Here is a 20,736-nt window from a genome sequence, read left to right on the forward strand (position 1 = left end):
CCCCCCAAAAAAAAAAAAAAAAAAAAAAAAAAATATTGCACTTATATGACGACTATATGTTTAGAACAGCAGTCCAGGTGTATTTTTCTAGTTCTGGATGTGATGCTTTGACTTGTGGTAGAACCTATGCACTTGTAAGTCGCTTTGGATTAAAAGCGTCTGCCAAATGAATAAAATGTAAATGTAAATGTAAATGTTTAGCAATTTGGTTTATTCTGATTTCTGTTTGTGAAGCAATGCTGGCCTGAGAGATGTTCTTGTTAGGTGTGAGATGATTAGTTAGCCTCAGTACCAGCTGACTTAGTGGACTCTTTTCAGGGTTCAGCTCTTGGGTTTGAAAAGCATGTTTTTGGACTTGATTTCAGATGCATCCAAAATTTGAGTCACCTTATAATCAACGGAAATCGTCCTAATTCAGCCCTGCATGCATTGTTTGGTGTTTTTTGTTGGATGTTTAAAATTGTTCTGCCGAATTCTGCATGTAGCGCTTCAATTGGATGCTTCTCCCATCTTATGTAGTCGTGTTGACTGAGTGGACCCCATACTTCACTTCCATACAAAGCAATTGGCAGAATTACACTGTCAAATATTTTGGACCAGACTCTGATTGGAATGTCAATCTGGAAGAACTTTTTTCTGATTGCATAGAAAGCTCTGCAGGCCTTTTCTTTCAGTGAATTCACCGCCAGACCAAAGTTTCCTGAGGCACTAATTTTCAGACCCAGGTAATTATAGAACAGGGTGTGTTCTAGGGCAGTTTTTCCTAGACTGAACGTGTGTCTGCTTTCCTCAGATCTTGCCTTTTTTTGGAAGATCATGATTTTAGATTTCTTATGGTTTACTGTCATGGCCCAGTTCTGGCAGTATTGCTCTAGCAGGTCCAGATGCTGCTGTAGCCCCTGTTCAGTGGGCGACAGCAGCACGAGGAGGAATTTAACTTCCATCTTGTTTAGTGTCAGGCATTTATATAGATATTAAATAGAGTAGGGGACAAGTTACATCCCTGCCTAACACCTCGCCCTTGAGTGAAGAGATCAGTCCTTTTATTGCCATTTTTATTTGTATAAATTGATTTAATTACGTCATATACTTTACCCCCTACGCCGCTTTGGAGAATTTTATAATATTAAATTATGATCAAATTGAATCAAATGTTTTTTTTTTTCTCTCTCTGTCTCTCTCTGTCTCTCTCTCTGTCTATGTCTCTGTCTCTCTGTCTCTCTCTCTCTCTGTCTATCTGTCTCTGTCTCTCTCTGTCTATCTGTCTCTGTCTCTGTCTGTCTCTGTCTATCTGTCTCTCTCTGTCTCTGTCTCTGTCTCTGTCTCTCTCTCTCTCTCTCTCTCTCTCTCTCTCTCTCTCTCTCTGTCTCTGTCTCTTTGTCTCTCTTTCTGTCTCTCTCTCGCTATTGGTGCTTGCCCCCTGTTAATTGCGTCATGTCGGATGACCGGGTGTGTGGGAAAGGCTTGACTAGACGCACAGCCTGTTGAATTACCGTCATGTCGGATGACCGGGTGTGTGTGCGTGAGGCTTGACTAGACGCACAGCCTGTTGAATTGCCGTCATGTTGGATGACCGGGTGTGTGTTTGTGAGGCTTGACTAGACGCATAGCCTGTTGAATTACCGTCATGTCGGATGACCGGGTGTGTGTGAAAGGCTGGACTAGACGCACAGCCCGTTATCCCTCCAGCTGCCCCAACGACAGAACCTTTTGCTGGCACCTCCAGGATGGCTGGCCTCAGAGGAAAAGGTTTTCGGTTCAGATGTTCACCATGTCTGACCATGCCCACGTCTACAGTGTCACATTTCAACAGGGGTATTTCACAATTTAGTACATTTGTATAAATATCATGCAGGAATTGTCAGATGCAATTGACAAACTAAAACCATGCACCGTTGTAAATGTATCAAGCAGTGGGAGGTTGCTGCGTTTGAGTTATGGTGAACAAAAACCAATGTTTTACAGTCATTCTTGGCCTTTTTTGTTGTTTTTCTGATGCATGTGCGTATTTCGGTCATTGCACTTGAAGTTTTCTCAGCAGTTCGTAAGAACTCTCATGAAGAATACTGTCCTCCCACTTCCTTTTCCTGCCTTCGCATAATGTCAACCACAAACTTCCTGTGACAGAGAGAAGGCCTGTGTGTGCAGGAGACTCTGGGGTGAGAGAGGGCCTGTGTGTGCAGGAGACTCTGGGGTGAGAGAGGGCCTGTGTGTGCAGGAGACTTTGGGGTGAGAGAGGGCCTGTGTGTGCAGGAACAGACACTGGGGTGAGAGAGGGCCTGTGTGTGCAGGAGACTCTGGGGTGAGAGAGGGCCTGTGTGTGCAGGAACAGACTCTGGGGTGAGAGAGGGCCTGTGTGTGCAGGAGACTCTGGGATGAGAGAGGGCCTGTGTGTGCAGGAGTCTCTGGGATGAGAAATGTTAAAGATTGCCCCTGTGTACATCTGAACAGAACTGCAGCGAAGGCCGAAAGGTGAGAAGAGATCTACCAGACACACTGACGGCCATCCTTTCAGCAGGGCCCATCTTTGCTGCACTGAGTACAGAGTGGCTGCAGAGATACGCACAGCACTGAGTACACAGTGGCTGCAGAGATACACACAGCACTGAGTACACAGTGGCTGCAGAGATACGCACAGCACTGAGTACACAGTGGCTGCAGAGCTACACACAGCACTAAGTACAGAGTGGCTGCTGAACTACACACAGCACTGTGTACAGAGTGTCTGCAGAGCTACACAGCACTGAGTACAGAGTGGCTGCAGAGATACACACAGCACTGAGTACAGAGTGGCTACAGAGCTACACACAGCACTGAGTACAGAGTGGCTGCAGAGATACACACAGCACTGTGAATAGTAGGATGTTCAAAGGGACACACAATCCTAAACACAGTGCAGGATACAGTAGGCTATTCAGACTGACTAGTAAGTAAGTAAGTACATTTTATTTATATAGTGCTTCACAGGATCAAAATATAAATAAGTAATAACAATAATAATACACAAAAGAACAATCAATAAAACCAACAAATCACAAATAAATGAACATGAATTAAACGGAAATACAGTCACAAAAACGGCTAGATGAACACCTGTCTAAAGAGATTTCCACAGACGCCACAGCTCTTAAGTCCGGTGGAAGAGTATTCCACAATTTAGGTTCCACCAATTCAAAGGCTCGGTCACCTTTAGGTCTGAGCGTAGTGCGAGGGACAACCAGTAAGCCCTGATCAGAAGACCTCAGAGACCTGCTGGCAACATATGGGTGGAGAAGATCACGAAGGTAAGCAGGTGCCTGACCATGGAGGGCTCTATAGCTATTGATGATGGAGACCAAACACGGACCTACTGAGCTAATACATTTACATTTTACATTTTAGTCATTTGGCAGACGCTTTTAATCCAAAGCGACTTACAAGTGCATAGGTTCTACCACAAGTCAAAGCATCACATCCAGAACTAGAAAAATACACCTGGACTGCTGTTCTAAACATATAGTCGTCATCATAAGTGCAATTTTTTTTTTTTTTTTTTTTTTTGGGGGGGGGGGGTTAGACAGGGATAGGGGTATCAGAAGGGGGGGGCGGGGTAAATCAGGAGGGGGGACTAAGGTAGAGTTTGAAGAGGTGTGTTTTGAGTCTGCGTCGAAATAGGGGGAGGGATTCTGCTGTCCTGACAGTGGTAGGCAAGTCATTCCACCACTGAGGAACCAGAACGGAAAACAGGCCTGAACGTGCAGCTCGACTGCCAGGTGCCCGTAGAGAGGGAATCGTAAGGCGACCAGAGCTGGCAGACCGGAGTGGTCTAGCTGGGGAGTAGGGAGTGATCAGGGATTGTATGTAATGTGGGGCAGTCCCCTTAGCAGCCTGAAATGCCAACACTAGGGCCTTGAATCGGATGCGTGCGGCAATAGGAAGCCAGTGGAGGCCAATGAGAAGCGGGGTGACATGAGCCGACCTGGGCTGACTGGTGATCAAGCGGGCTGCAGCATTCTGGACCAGCTGGAGGGGCTTGATGGCGCACGCTGGGAGACCGGCTAGGAGGGAGTTGCAGTAATCCAGGCGGGAAATGACGAGCGCCTGGACTAGGAGCTGGGTGGCTTTCTCCGTCAGGAGATGATGGATGCGGCGTATATTTAACAGAAAGAACCTGCAGGTTTTGGCAGTGGAGGATACTTGTGGAGCCAGGGAGAGGCAGTTATCAAGAGTCACCCCAAGATTCTTTGCCGTACGGGAGGAGGAAACTACAAAGTCCTCCACAGTCAGTGAGAGGTCGATTGACGGAGAGGACTTAGCAGGGATGTAGAGAAGCTCAGTTTTGGCAAGGTTGAGCTTCAGGTGATGGGAAGTCATCCATGCAGAGATATCAGCCAAGCAGGCAGAGATCTGTGTGGTGATTTGGGTGTCAGGGGGGAAGGAAATGAAGAGTTGGGTGTCATCAGCGTAGGAGTGATAAGAGAAGCCGTGGGAAGAGATAACAGAACCAAGAGACATGGTGTATAGCGAGAAGAGGAGAGGCCCAAGAACCGAGCCCTGCGGGACTCCAGTTCGTAGGGGTTGAGGGTCGGAGAGTGCGCCCCTCCAAGTCACCTGGTAGGAGCGACCAGAGAGGTAGGAGGAAAACCAAGCGAGTGCAGAACCTGTGACACCCATCCCAGACAGCGATGAGAGCAGAATCTCATGGTTGACTGTATCGAAGGCGGCCGACAGGTCGAGGAAGATGAGGACAGAGGAGAGGGATTTTGCTTTAGCAGAGTGGAGTGCCTCAGTGACCGCGAGCAGGGCGGTTTCAGTGGAGTGGCCACTCTTGAAGCCAGACTGGTTGGGGTCATGGAGATTGTTGTGGAGAAGATAAGTGGACAGTTGGGAGCAGACCGCCCGTTCCAGGGTTTTAGCGAGAAAGGGAAGAAGAGAGACAGGCCGGTAGTTGTTCAGGGCAGAGGGATCGAGAGTAGGTTTTTTGAGGAGGGGAGTGACTCTGGCCCTCTTCAGGGAAGAGGGCATGGTGCCGGAAGACAGGGAGGTGTTGATTAGAGAGGAGAGAAAAGGGAGAATGTCCTCAGATATAGATTGTAGGAGGGGAGAGGGGATGGGGTCAAGAGGACAGGTGGTTGGGCGGTGGGAAGTAAGGAGTTTCAGCGTGTCGGCGTCAGAGAGGGGAGAAAAGGAGGTTAGGGAGTTGGGGAGGGTAGGAGGGTCAGCAGGGGTGGAGGGTTGGGAGAAGGAATTGCGAATAGCATCGACCTTCTTTTCAAAGAAGGAGACAAAGTCATCAGGTGTGAGTGATGAGGGGGGTGGGGGGCCAGAAGAGAGGAGAAAGTTGAAAACAGTTTGCGGGGATTAGAGGCGGCCGCGTTAATTTTCGAGTGAAAGAAGGAAGATTTAGCTAGAGAGACAGAGGAATGGAAAGATGATAAGAGGGCATGGAAGGAAGCCATATCACTGGGGAGACAGGACCTTTTCCATTTTCTCTCCTCCGCCCGCAGTTCGGTTCGGACAGCTCGTAGAGCATCAGAAAGCCAGGGACTGGGGGGGGAGGCCCGAGCTAGTTTGGTGGTGAGGGGACACAGAGAGTCAAAGGAAGATGAGAGGGAGGACATGAGAGTTGTAGCCGCATCATCGGTAGACAGTCGAGAGAAAGACTCCGCAGATGGTAGGGAGGAGAGGATTGTAGATGAGAGGGTGGAGGAAGACAGGTGGCGTAGGTTCCGTCGACAGGTGACAGTGGATGGTGGGAGAGATGGATGGGTGTTAGAGGAGAGTGGAAGAGAGAAAGAGATGAAGGAGTGGTCAGATATATGGAGTGGTGTTACAGAGAGGTTGGTTGTTGTGCAGCTCCTTGTGAAGATGAGGTCAAGAAGGTTGCCTGCTTTGTGGGTGGGAGGGGAAAGAGTGAGGGTAAGGTCAAAAGAAGAGAGGAGGGAGAGAAAGGTAGACTGGGTGGACTCTGAGTTGAGGTTGAAGTCACCCAGGAGGATCAGGGGGGTGTCATTGACAGGTGAGGAGCTGAGGAGGATGTCCATCTCATCCAAAAAGTTTCCCAGAGGACCCGGGGGGCGATAAACAACAATGATAAACAGTTTGCACGGCAGAGTAACAGAAACCGCATGAAATTCAAAAGAGGAGAAGGAGAGGGATGAGGAGAAGACACTAGATCTCCATGAGGATGAGATTAGGAGACCTCTGCCACCTCCTCTGCCAGAGGATCTGGGTGTGTGGGAAAAAGAGAAGGCAGAGGAAAGGGCAGCCGGGGTGGCCGTGTTCTCAGGTGAGAGCCACGTTTCAGTTAAAGCAAGAAAGAGGTGGGAGGCATAGGCAGATATGACGTCTGCTTTCTGGACGGCGGACTGGCAGTTCCAGAGGCCACCAGCCACACAGAGATCAATACCAGGGGATCTGGGAGGGAAGATGAGGTTAGAGATATTCTGCCCATGTTGGCGGGATGCGAACCTCCTACCTGACTGGGACCTGGGGAGAGGAGAGAGGACAGGGATGGGAAGGAAACACATGGAGGGAACTAGGGAGGACAAGAGGAATACTAAACAGTGGAATGAGGGCAGGCAGCAAAAACAAAATCAAACATCAGGCTCTCGGACAGCCTGGATGGACACCCGTAGATAGACACCCCCGACTTTGTACGCCTGCGACTTCGTACGCCGAGGCAAGTAGCCGAGGCTGCCGCACACAGCTGCCGCTGGTGCGCTACACAACTGCTTAAATAACACTGACGCTGAATACAGAAAATGCAACCAACCCACTGCAGAACACTAATGCACACTGAAGTGAGTTCAGGTGTGCCAGTAATTATACCCTGAGCAGGGTGCAAAGTATTGGCTCCTCCTACAACAAAAGCTGTGGCCTGCCAGCCAGTAAAACAATAGCCTAACTTAATAGCCTAGCTTACCTGAGAGAAACAAACACCTAACCCAGTTTCACTGAATCTAAATAAACACCACTTGTAATAGCTAACAAACAAACAAGTACACAACAGAACACTATAATGACAACTAAACTGAATTTAGAATCAGCAAGCAAACAAATAATACTTAACTAATCCAGGAGAAAATGCAACCAACCCACTGCAGAACACTAATGCACACATAATAACATCTTTCAGCATAGATGCTGGTCAGGGCTGGAGGAAGATTTCATAGAGCTCACTAGATCAGTTAGGTCTTGCAGGGAGATGGGAGAAAAACAACTCAGAATAGACTGTTGTGGAGGACAAACAGGAAGGGGGGAGAAAATGGGATGATTCCAGACCTGACACTGGCAACCTTTCCACAAAAAACGAAAGAAAATGGCTGCCGGTACTGCAGGAAGTGTATTAATCAAAAGCGTCAAAAAGGACTTTTGGATTTCGCCTACTAGCGGACTGGCGAAATACTTGGCCCTTGCTGTTCAATTCAGCTAAAAGTTATTTTAGGTAAATGTGATGAACCTGGAGCTTGGTGGAAATCCACAAGCGCTCCACACTCCTGACATTTGCGTCTAAAACAACGAATATCGTCATTTAACCAGGGGGATGAAATTACAGAGGGCACAGATCTGGTTTTCAGGGGAGCGACTTCATCTGAAATGACGGAGCAACACGAGTTAAAAGAGCGGACCAAACACAGTAGCCCATTTATTGTGTTCATTGTGGTATTTAGCCCTACACACTGTGCAGTGTTCATTGTGGTATTTAGCCCTTCACACTGTGCAGTGTTCATTGTGGTATTTAGCCCTACACACTGCGCAGTGTTCATTGTGGTATTTAGCCCTACACACTGCGCAGTGTTCATTGTGGTATTTAGCCCTACACACTGCACAGTGTTCATTGTGGTATTTAGCCCTACACACTCAGGGTGAAAATTCTTCCCCAAATGAAATGGTGTTTCTGTGTCTCTATTTGAATCAGAAGAAAGCTGTTCTGAATGACAGAAAGAAAAAGATGAAAATGCACAATGAAGACTCTGCCTCCAGCGAACCTAAACGGGACGTGGCTGAGACACCGAGGCGAGAGAGAGTTTCAGGGAGAGAGATCAAACTGCTGAAATGTCAGGCAGTGAGTCTCCCAGCTCGTAACCTGACCAAGAGTGGCGAGGAAAGCCAGTCTGTACATCTGGTCCCATAGCCAAGTCTTCCAACTACCATATACCTTGCATAGTGCACTTACTGAGCACTTTATTAGGGACACCTGTACACCTAGTTATTAATGCAATTATCTAATCAGCTAAACATGTGGCAGCACAAAAACCATACTTTCCTCTAGGGTGTCGAAGACCCGGCCCTAGGCCCCCCTGATGAGAGATTGACGGGGGATGGGTTAGGAAGGAATGCATTGTTAACCCCTCGCACACGCCATTGACGTGGTAGCAAGAACGCCCATAAGAGGAAAAATATGTGGTTCAGAGCTGGTGAGCAGCCATAATTGTCAGCGGAGGAGTCTGAAGTCAGGGGACTTAGATTTAGGGTTTTAAGGAGCAAGGTTAAAGTTCTGACTGAGGCCATGCATAGAATGAGTTCCAGCATGACCTTGGAGGAGATTCAACATGCTGAGCGAGCAGTCGGGGAATACCCCAACCCTACAGGGGAGGAGCACAATGCCTGGCTAAAGCAAAAAGATAAGGAAAACGGAAGGGATGTCAATACCAAAAGAATATTAAGAGGCTTTAAGGGCCTTCCTGATTATAATCTGATAATTTATTGCATAGATTCAAAGGACTGACTGTAGAGGAGTTGGGGGATGATTTACACTCAGCTATTAGCGGGATGTCCTTTGTAGATCCCTTAAGGCGCCACAAAAAATTGCACCTGAAGAGTGTATTTAGATGGTGGCAGGCACTATCTTCTGGCTTGTATGAAGTCAAAGTTTGGAGAGAGTCCAAGGAGAGATTATGACAGGGAGACAAATACCAGTGATGAATAGGTTCATTAAAAAAGTTGCATAAGAGATAAATGTCTTCCCACTCGGTATACTGGGTACATTTCTTATAAAAAAAGGGACACTTTTATACAAGTTAAGGATATATAAGGAGTGAGCTTTAAGACGTTAAAAAGCAGGAAAAAAGAAGGAGAAGAAAGAAAAAAAGCATCTTAGAATTTTGCTTCAGAAGATATCTATGGGCTGTTGAAGAGAGAGCAACGCAGGACAGCTGTAGTCAAGCTGGAGCGGCGCGCTCCCTCTGCGCGCCACTCCAGGATCTGGATATGGAGAACAGAGTGATGTACGCGGTGCGGACTTAGCCCAAGAGTTGTGGCAACAGGACTGATGTCGAAAGAGCAATGCAGAACAACTATAATCAAGCTTGAGTGGTAATTATAATCTATATTACTTGTAGAAGTAGGAAAAGTAATACATTATACGTTTCCTTTTATTTTTATGTATTTTATTTTTCATTAAGATACTATATAAGGTAGAAAAATGTAGAGAAGTTTTTAGAGTTTAGATAAACATAATATTCTAGGAATAGTTTCTTTTAAACGTCCATAAGGGGGAGCTATAGGATAAGGCTAAGGCCAAAGAGGATGGGTATTTGAGGGGTGTACCTTGAATTTTAACATCATGGTGGAAAGGTAAATTAGAAAGAACTAAAGGGGTATATGTAACTTGCATGTGATCAAACTGAAAGATGATATATAACCTGTCAGCTGTATAACTCTATTCTTTTGATTGATTATAATAAAGTATATCTTACTATAATCAGATGTGATAAAGGTTCTTTTAGAGGAATACAGTGAATACAGGACATTGTATACCAGATTTGCATCACACCCTTCACTTCGAGACTGGGCTGGAAGTTCAGTAGAACTTACCAGGGCTCCAGGACGTTCGGAGTACTTAAAGAAAAAGAGAGTTTGTCCCAAAGACACCTCCTGGTGAGGTACTGCTTGTGGGAACGTGAGGTCTGAGCTCGGCAAGGGGTCCGTGGCTCACGACAAGGGTCCACTTATCCCTGGGATTCATTCATTCATTTTACAGCGCTCTGGATAAGAGTGTCTGCTAAATGCCTGTAATGTAATGTAATGTAATGTAAATGTCAGGTTTTTATTACTGCCTGGGTGTTAGTTTCACCGTGGGGACGATATCCGAGATCAGATTTTCCTTTAGTTGTCGAGAGGGCGTGTACCTGACGACCATCCTTCACACCAGCTGTGGGAGGGCTATTTATACGCTCTCTGGCTGCAGCTCGGCACTTCAGTGTCTTTTTGCCACTTCCTGAAGTCGGTTCTGCAGCATTCTCACTCGCTATTGTGTTTCTGACAATATCCTTGAGGTTATTGTAACACCCTTCACGTCAGGGATTGCTCCCATGATGTACCACATGGCAAAGAGGGCCGTTATAGAACCAATTGCTATGGACTCCTCAGTGTCTCGTTTTTAAATTCTGCCTGGCCCTTGTGCCCGAGGATGATGCATGGCAGCCCAGCTCTCACGGACCTCGTACCCCGTGATTAAGGAAAAGAAGATGCTATCATCATCTTTTCCGAAGGGGGTGAAGAACTGGTTTCCCACTTCTCCTTGTACATGCTGCGTACTGTGGAGAGTGGTACTGGGCACTGGATGTTATCAGTGCCATCTCGGATAAGCAAAGCCAGTCTTGACCTGAAAACAAAGCCTGGTGTTCCTGGTGATGTCCTCTCTTCTTCGCCCTCTTCAACACCCGGCTCCTACAAGGCTGTCGGACCACCTTCTCCTGGCCCTTCGGTCTCCAAACGGATAGCCGTCTTCCCTTCCCCAGTCCGTGTGGGGAAATAAGTGGTTATAGCACTTGCAGTTGCTGCCTGCAAAAGATCATTTGCAGTCTTCTTGGTACTTGACCAGTTCTTGAGCCCATTCAAGACTGGTTTGCCGATGTTGTGTCAGACAGAGGGGGGGTACACTCTCTGAGGTGGTATAATCACTGTTATTATCAGACAGAGGGGGGTACACTCTCTGAGGGGGTATAATAACTGTTATTATCAGACAGAGGGGGGTACACTCTCTGAGGGGGTATAATAACTGTTATTATCAGACAGAGGGGGGTACACTCTCTGAGGGGGTATAATAACTGTTATTATCAGACAGAAGGGGGTACACTCTCTGAGGGGGTATAATAACTGTTATTATCACACAGAGGGGGGTACACTCTCTGAGGGGGTATAATCACTGTTATTATCAGACAGAGGGGGGTACACTCTCTGAGGGGGTATAATCACTGTTATTATCAGACAGAGGGGGGTACGCTCTCTGAGGGGGTATAATCACTGTTATTATCAGACAGAGGGGGGTACACTCTCTGAGGGGGTATAATAACTGTTATTATCAGACAGAGGGGGGTACACTCTCTGAGGGGGTATAATAACTGTTATTATCAGACAGACGGGGGTACACTCTCTGAGGGGGTATAATAACTGTTATTATCAGACAGAGGGGGGTACACTCTCTGAAGGGGTATAATAACTGTTATTATCAGACAGAGGGGGGTACACTCTCTGAGGGGGTATAATAACTGTTATTATCAGACAGAGGGGGGTACGCTCTCTGAGGGGGTATAATAACTGTTATTATCAGACAGAGGGGGGATCTGCTCTCTGAGGGGGTATAATAACTGTTATTATCAGACAGAGGGGGGTACACTCTCTGAGGGGGTATAATAACTGTTATTATCAGACAGAGGGGGGTACGCTCTCTGAGGGGGTATAATAACTGTTATTATCAGACAGAGGGGGGTACACTCTCTGAGGGGGTATAATAACTGTTATTATCAGACAGAGGGGGGTACACTCTCTGAGGGGGTATAATAACTGTTATTATCAGACAGAGGGGGTATCTGCTCTCTGAGGGGGTATAATAACTGTTATTATCAGACAGAGGGGGGTACACTCTCTGAGGGGGTAAAATAACTGTTATTATCAGACAGAGGGGGGGGGGGTACGCTCTCTGAGGGGGTATAATAACTGTTATTATCAGACAGAGGGGGGTACAGGGGCTATAAGGGCCTGCCCATCCTCCGCTGGCCTACAGGTCTGATGAACCCGGCTATAGGGGCCTGCCCATCCTCCGCTGGCCTACAGGTCTGATGAACCCGGCTATAGGGGCCTGCCCATCCTCCGCTGGCCTACAGGTCTGATGAACCCGGCTATAGGGGCCTGCCCATCCTCCGCTGGCCTGCAGGTCTGATGAACCCAGCAATAGGGGCCTGCCCATCCTCCGCTGGCCTACAGGTCTGATGAACCTGGCTATAGGGGCCTGCCCATCCTCCGCTGGTCTACAGGTCTGATGAACCCGGCTATAGGGGCCTGCCCATCCTCCACTGGCCTACAGGTCTGATGAATCCGGCTATAGGGGCCTGCCCATTCTCCGCTGGCCTACAGGTCTGATGAACCCAGCTATAGGGGCCTGCCCATCCTCCACTGGCCTACAGGTCTGATGAATCTGGCTATAGGGGCCTGCCCATTCTCCGCTGGCCTACAGGTCTGATGTGCCAAACAAACTGGTGAACTAGAAAGTCCATATGGAAGGGTGTAAGGTCTGGTGTTCAGAGGGTAGGGGGATGAATTTGTAGCTCCAGGATGTGTTGAAGCAAAGGCTGGACCAGGGAGGAGCAGGGGCCACTTGGAGCGGGGTTCTCAGGGTTGAGTGGTCCATGAGCTTTGGGGGATCGGGGGAGTGGCAGGAAAGAGAAACAAAGGAGGATGTTTGGCACTAAAATGTATTACTACATATAGAATAAGATTTCCTTGTGCACAGAACAGAACGCATGTACCACACATACCTACCAGATGACTAAGGTTGTAGCTAACCCCACTGGCACCATTAAGGCCTACTCACTGCCAGTGATGTGGATTTCTAAGTAACCACTGGCCTCATCTAGCACCCATCCCCAGAACCACCCCACAAAGCTATCACTGATTATAAGCCAAATTGTAAAGGTGCGTTTTTAATCTTGATTTAAATATTGAGCCTGCGTCTGACTTCCCTACACATTTTGGAAGGGTGTCCCACAGTAGTGGGGCTCCATCTCAGAAAGCTCTACCACCCGTCAGTTTTTCTGATATTTTTGGGACTACCAGGTAGCCTGCATCTGCAGAACGGAGTGGCCTTGTGGGTAAAAGCAGGTTAGTTAGGTAAACTGGTGCAAGACAATGCAGAGCGTTAAAAGTCAGAGGCAGGAACTTGAAATCTATCCTATACTTGTTTGGTAGCCGGTGCAGGGAAGCTAGCATTGGAGTGATATGTTCATACTTCTTAATCGTTAGGAGATTCTTTAGTGTGGCATTAGGGCAGCCAGATAGCAGGTTACTACTAACTTGCTAACATTTTCAGTTTGTTCAGAACTTATCAGGAAATTGGCTGAAGTTAACATTAGACAGATTTTCCTGTCACAATGATTATCTAATCGCTATTTCTGACACTTAGGTTCCGTAAGTAGCAGCTATTTATCGGTGCTCCACCGGAAGTACACCAAACAGTTGATAATGTTTCAAAATCCACGGCACCAATAGTGCCTGAGTTTCAGCCAAATCAACTCGCACACATACGTGGGTTGTGCTCACAAATCAGCCCGGTGCTTAACACATGCTCTTCTCTAATCTCCATGGTGCTAGGCTGAGACCGGAGCACACAGAGAGCGAGCGAGTCTGTGATACTGAACGTCAAAGAAAGCAACCTGGCTGGAAAAGTTCAGTGCAGCTGAAATGCTTTTGCTGTGTTTTGGGTTCATAAGAATTTATGTTCTTATTTTGCTGAATAATTTCTCGCTATAAACCGTGAGGGGGAAGGGTAAAGATGATCGTTTCCTAATTTGTCTAGTTAGTCTAGTGTTTAAACTCGCTGTCTCTCGCTCTATAACATAACCTAATAAATTCCGGTGACAATCGCCGCATCTCAAAATCCAGGGGTGTCACACTGCGTATGAAGACATTTTTTGGGTGGGTGCATGTGCTAGCTTCAGCTTTTGTCCCTGACTTTTTCTTTGCTTTCCACAATCTAGGATATCTGGCCTCTGCCTCTCCAGTCCCTATCTATTTCTCTCTCACTCTATCAAATTAGCTTTACTGGCATGATGTATCTACATTTGCATATGGCGAAAAAAAGAAAAATAAACAAACAATACATGTATTTCATACATTTAAAGTATAATAAACTGCTTTGAATATTAAGCTGTGCTAGCTTTCATGTATATGTGCTGCTGCATCATGTGAATTAGTTAACAATAAACGTAGCACTGAGATATAATTATTATATACACTCATTGAGCACTTTTATATGGGGTATTTATTAGACTCTTTTTTTTTTTACTTCTACTGCTGTAGCCTACCCACTTAGATAGTGGACCATGTGTTCCAAGCATGCCACTGTTGTAATGTGTGGTTATTTGCGTTACTGTCACCTTCCTGTCAGCTTTGACCAGTCTGGACATTCTCCTCTGACGTCTCTCATTAACAAGTCCTTTCTGTCTGCAGCTCATGGATTTTGTTTTAGTTTTTTGCAGCATTCTTTGCAAACACTAGAGACTAGTGTGCATGAAAATCCCAGGAGAATCTCTGAGATACTCAGCCACCCTGTCTGCTACCAACAATCATTATATCGTCAAAATCACTTAGATCACATTTGTCTGATGGCTGATGTGAACATTAACTGAAGCTGACCCATATCTACAAGACTGTATGCATTGCACTGCTGCCACACAATTGGCTGATTAGATAATCACATGAATAAGTAGGTCTAATCAAGTAAAAATGTTCCTAATAAAGTGCTCAGTGAGTGTATATGCTACATTAAGAATAACAATAAGACATGTCAAAGGAATTCTGAAAAGAATATTAAAAAACCAAAATGATCAAAAGGAAATAAATAAGTAAATAGAACTTTATGGTGTGTGTTTGGGGTAGATTTAGGCAGTGGCTCCCAACCTTGGTTCTGTTTATGCTAGTTTTTGTTCCAACCAAAGTTGCAATCCCTTTAAAAGGCTATTATTATTACTTTATGCGCTTTTCATGTCTAGAGGAATTATTTACCCTACATATGTCAGAAATAGCTATGCGTGACGTGAAGAATACGGATCTATACTGCGCTTATTGTGCAATATTGCAAACAATTACATAAGAAGTAACACAATGAACTGATCAAGATCATTTATAGGCTCCTAATTGAGTTGTTCAACACTTGTTTCAGTCTGATCATATTTTTCCTTAAGCCTATTACAACAATGCATATTTGGCTCTACCAAATCATTCGTGTTTGTGGCTGTGTGTCCACACTTTCATCAGCTAGAAGCCCATTGATTCACCCTAGTCTTTAATTTGATCAATTAAATAATGTTGTTACCTCTTTAAGTAATTGTTTGCACTATAGCATAATGAACACAACATGGACATCAAACTCTTATCCTTCATGGAGTGCTCGGATATTTCTTACGTGATGTGGCATTAAGAAAATAGATAAAGAATAGAACATTCAGTGCTTGGAATGAAAACCATCATACTAAGCATTGTGATTGGGAACCACTGGATTAGGGTAAATAGTCTGACATTTCTCAAAAGAATTTTCTCTGGATGTTTAGAATTTTTCTTATTGATGGAAAAAGTGCATCTCTCTTTCGACCTGAAGGTCGGGTAATTTCAGAATTTAGTAATTGCAGTTAGTGCAGTGAGCCTAATTCTGCCCTGCTTGAATTTGTATGGGTTTTTCTCTGGATTTTCAATATGGGCTATTTCTACAGAATTAAGCAGATCTCGATTGATTGTTTATCCCTTATAGTGTGCTCATGTTTACTGAGTGAACTCCATGCACATTTATCATGGAAAGAGGAGCATATTGCAGTTATGATATTGGAGTAATTTTAATATTAAAGACACGCTGAACAGAAGTTGGAGCAGCACTGTGACGTATACGTGAGTGAAACTGGTCTTTCGGGGGGAATGTCTGGAGGGTGGGGGGTCTGCCGTTAAATGAGGAGGGGGAGACAGAGCTGTAGCCTGTGGCTCTGGGGGGAAGAATACGCCCCACTGCAGGAAAGGACATTGATTGGAGGGGAAAGGACAATTTACATTAATTTAGTCTAAATACATGCCTGCTGGTACATAATGACGCCAAATCTTGTAAATTCTTGTTTCTTGATGGAAAAAAAGGTTGGTGTGAAAATACACAAGCATTAGGATTTTATAATGTTTTTGGAATATATACATCAAGACATGTTTGTATTGTCATGAAGATTTGACTAAATTGAAGAAAAAGTGAATTTAGATTTCAGCATGTCTTTAAAGTCCAAACACCCAACAGCCTTTAATAGTGTTGAACTGCCAGCTGCTTGTAACCATCACTTGAACAATATGCACATTTGTTCTTAATATGTTCATGGCTGATCTATGAACTCCATCTGCATTTTTTCAGTCAGTTTTCAAGTTCAATTATAGCTTCATGTCTGTCCCAATATTTGAAATTTTCACACTTTTGCAATTCTTGGTAAGTGAAATAAAAATGTTGAATTCTGATTCATCGATTCCTCTCAGCTCGAATGCACACATCATGCGTGGCAAAATTTGCTCAGAACACGTTGATTAACGCAGTGAATGATTGAAATACAGTTCTGGAGTGCAAATTCACAGATTTCCACAGATTTTCCTCTGGAAACCCCTGAAAACTCTAAAAGTCTGCAGATTCCGTCTGGGCCTAGTTTCCAGCGTGCTGGGTTTGAGATTTGGTTTGTTCAATAACGCCTTAATAACTGGTGTTTTTAGATATTCTGGTACGCATCCTGTTCCTCAGGATGTGATAATGATTTTAAGCATGTTATGGCCTAGCTGTGGTGTCTGGCGGTGATACTGGATGGATGGGGGGCTAAAAATAAGTATATCAATAACTCATGTTCCAGCATTGCATTTGAAAATATGTCATTTGATTCTATGCCATTTGATTCAAAGCACCTTATAATATTATGAGCTCATACATCTTTCAGGATGGCTGGCACCAGTGTAAACTGAAGCAGTAACCATGGTAACCATGGCGGTGTTCATGCCATGTGCTACCAGTTGAGCTACAAGACTACAATATAGGCTCCTACTCAGTAAAACAATGAAACCAAGCCTTGCTATAGTAGATGCACCAGAAGAGAAATCTCCGTAACTGGACCGTCAGTAATGTAGCCTACCGAACCTATGTCACATCTGTGGTCTCAGTTTACACTTTGAAAGAAAAGACACCTCCAAAATTGCTTTCTTCGAAAAATGGCGCAAACAACACCACATAATTTACCCTATTTGCGACACAGAAGTACAACTTGCATATTTTTTTTTTTTAAAGGAACAGGGTTCCTCTCCAACTTTGTACATTATAACAAATGACAACGTTTTTTTTTTACAGAAATTGGAGAGACGCACCATTCTGGAATGCACTACAATACTTGGATACTCAATGCTTGGAGTGGATGGAGCAAGCTCCTTCTCCGACTCCCTGTTCCAAAAATCTGTTAAATATTTAGTTCCCTGATAGAGGAGGTATCAGATATTAAACTGCTAAGAACAGATTTTGTTTTGAAATGTCTTTATTAACAGTCAACGGAAATACATTTACACATTTCCAACCCAAAGTACATAGGAATGTATATGATTTAGATTTCTAACCAAAAATAAAAAATAACCATAAAAAACACTGGCCAAAAGAAGTCTTTAATTCATTTTTTATTTTATTTTATTTATTTATTTTTTAATTATTTTTTTTTGTGTCCCCGGCATCTTGGGCAAGCAGTATGATTGATCTGGGTGCCGTGTGTTTTGGGGCCAGTTTAATCTATAACAGGTATAATTGGTACCCTTGTATTCTTCCAGAGGTGTCAGATGTTCCCCCTGTTGCTTATTTCATACTTGTGGAGTAGCAAGTCTTCGTCTTCGTCTTCTTCCCTGAATGGGCTGTTACTGCTCTCCTCCCCCACTCCGCAGATTGAGGGGGGCCGGAGGGGGAGGGGGGGGGGGGGAGTGGCATAGGAGAGGGGAAGGGAGGGGGACACAAGTGATGGGGAGAGACACCAAACATAACAAGACATATGTTCAAGACAGTACAAAGACAACTACAACACTAAAGACTTGGCTGTAACAAGAGAAGAGGTTAGCATCAAGATGAACCAAATATTCACTAAAGTGGTATGTGTGTATACGCGCATGTAAGTGGGCGTGAGCAGGTTTGTCACTTGCTGTGGAACGTTGGTGGACGTGATGGCCCCGCCAACCAGTGGCCCCCAAGCATCGGGCCCCCCGCGCACACCCCGGCTGGGTCCCGGGGCCCCCGCCCCCAGGCGGCCACACGCCCGACCACGCGGGTCCGGCGGCGGGGGCAGGCAGACGGAAACGCCACCCCCCGGGGCGCGGGGCCCAGGGGCGGGCCGGGGAGCGCGGGGATACCCACCGCCGGCACCCACCAGCCCCCCCCACCGACAAGAAGTCTTTAATTCAAACAGACAACAACTCAAAAAATACTATGGGGTGGGGTGTCTCGGTGGCGCAGCCTGTAGAGCACTGACCGCATTCTCATTGCGAGCTGCGACATTGGCGGTTTGAATCCGACCGTCCGACATTTGTTGCATGTCTTCCCCTCTCTCTCGCTCCCATTCTTCCTGTCTCTCTATACTATAAAAAGCTACTTATAATACTATAAAGCTGAAAAAGGCCTAAAAAATAAATACTACAATGGCTTCACCTAGTGGCACCATAACAAACCAGTCCCGATAAACAACTTATCAGCACATTTGCCTTCCATATTTTACATACTTATTGTAAGATATGTTGTGTTTAGATTATGGCCTTAGAGAGAGAAACAGAGTAATTGGATGGGGCAATATTATATTGGGCGGCATGGATGGTGCAGTGGGTAGCACTGCCGCCTCACAGCAAGGAGGTCCTGGATTCGAATCCCCGTCGGCCGTGGCCTCTCTGTGTGGAGTTTGCATGTTCTCCCTGTGTTCGCGTGGGTTTCCTCCGGGTACTCCAGTTTCCTCCCACAGTCCAAAAGACTTGCAGGTTAGGCTGATTGGAGAGTCTAAATTGCCTGTTGGTATGAGTGTGTGAGTGACTGATGTGTGTGCCCTGCGATGGACTGGCAACCTGTCCAGGGTGTATTCCTGCCTTTCGCCCAATGTATGCTGGGATAGGCTCCAGCCCCCCAGCGACCCTGTTCAGGATAAGCGGGTTCAGATAATGGATGGATGGATGGATGGATGGATGGATGGATGGAATATTATATTGCTTCTAAGAATGCTGATGTCCTCTGAAATCAGTCACACTGGTACCCCAATCTAGGCCTCTGATCTATGGGCCTGACCTCCTGTAGAGTTTGAGATTGAGACACCATGACCCCCCCCTTGAATGCAATCTGTAACATCATGAAATCATTCAATGAGTGTCTATATACGCCTAAAAATTCTACCTATTTTAATTGGCCCATCCCTTCCTTTTCCACTTTATCTCCCCTTACAGACTCTGATGTTTCTCAACTCCTGCTCTCCCACCACCTACAACCTGTGCCCTTGACCCTATCCCCTGTTCTCCCCTGACTATCACACCTGACATTTTCCCATTTGTCACCTCCCTTGTCAACTCTTTCCTGTCTTCTGGCTGTTTTCCATCATCCTCCAAGAGGGCCCAAATCACCCCACTGCTAAAAAACCTACCCTGGATCCCTCCATCATCCAGAACTACCGGTATCTCTTCTTCCTTTTCTATCTAAAACCATAGGACAAGCCACTTCTAGTCACCTTTCTTCTTTATTTTTGAAAAACAACCTGCTAGACCCCCATCAGCATGGCTTCAGACCTGGCCACTCAACAGAGGCCGCGCTCCTCTCCGTCAGTGAGTCACTCCATGCCGCATGAGCAGCCTCCCTCTCCTCTGTCCTCATTCTTCTAGATCTCTCTGCTGCCTTCAACATTGTGGATCACTCCATCCTCCTGTCCGCCCTGTCAGCAACGGGCATCTGTGGCACAGCCCTGGACTGGATTGAGTCCTACCTCTCTGGTCGCTCCTTCCAGGTTGCCTGGGCTGGTACGGTATAGACACCTCGGCCTCCTTGCCACAGGAGTTCCCCAGGGCTCCTAGGCCCGCTTCTTTTTTCTCTTTACACTCGTTCCCTTGGCTCTGTGATCACTGCACATGGGCTATCCTACCACTGCTATGCAGACAATACCCAACTCTTCATCTCATTCCCATCATCTGATACGCAGGTTTCAGCCCGTATCTCTGCTTGCATGAGTGACATCCAGAGCTGACATCCAGAACCTCGGCGTGGTGATAGACAGCAGACTGTCCCTCTCCGAGAGCATTGCGGCAGTGACCCGGTCATGCAGGTTCTTCCTATACAACATACGGAGAATCCGCCCTTTTCTCACCCCCTACTCGACCCAGCTCCTGGTCCAAGTGATGGTTCTGTCCCACCTGGACTACTGCAATTCCCTCTTGGCTGGCCTCCCAGTGTCCGCCATCAGACCCCTCCAACTTATCCAGAATGCAGCAGCTCGTCTGGTCTTCAACCTTCCCAGATACTCATGTCACCCCCCTGCTTACTTCCCTCCACTGGCTGCCTGTCATGGCTCTCATCAAATTCAAAACATTGGTGCTAGCCTTCCAAGCAGTTAAGGGGTCTTCCCCAGCTTACCTCCAAAAAATCATCAGACCCTACACCCCTGCCAGACCTCTTCGTTCAGCCTCCACAGGCCGCTTGGCACCTCCCCCTCTCTGAACTTCCACCTCACGCTCACGACTACTGTCTGTTCTGGCTCCACG

The 20,736-nt window shown here is 46.2% G+C and overlaps 1 protein-coding gene and 1 pseudogene across 20 annotated transcripts in view; both read right to left on the reverse strand.

The window, feature by feature from the left end:
- The window catches only part of LOC133118954 (NACHT, LRR and PYD domains-containing protein 12-like), a 687,468-nt gene that overhangs the window by 180,557 nt on the left and 486,175 nt on the right, over positions 1–20,736 (reverse strand). The gene's annotated exons all lie outside the window — the stretch shown is intronic.
- Positions 17,351–17,508, reverse strand: LOC133119428 (U2 spliceosomal RNA; annotated as a pseudogene).

Source organism: Conger conger, chromosome 19, assembly GCF_963514075.1.
Source record: "Conger conger chromosome 19, fConCon1.1, whole genome shotgun sequence".
Classification (NCBI taxonomy): domain Eukaryota; kingdom Metazoa; phylum Chordata; class Actinopteri; order Anguilliformes; family Congridae; genus Conger; species Conger conger.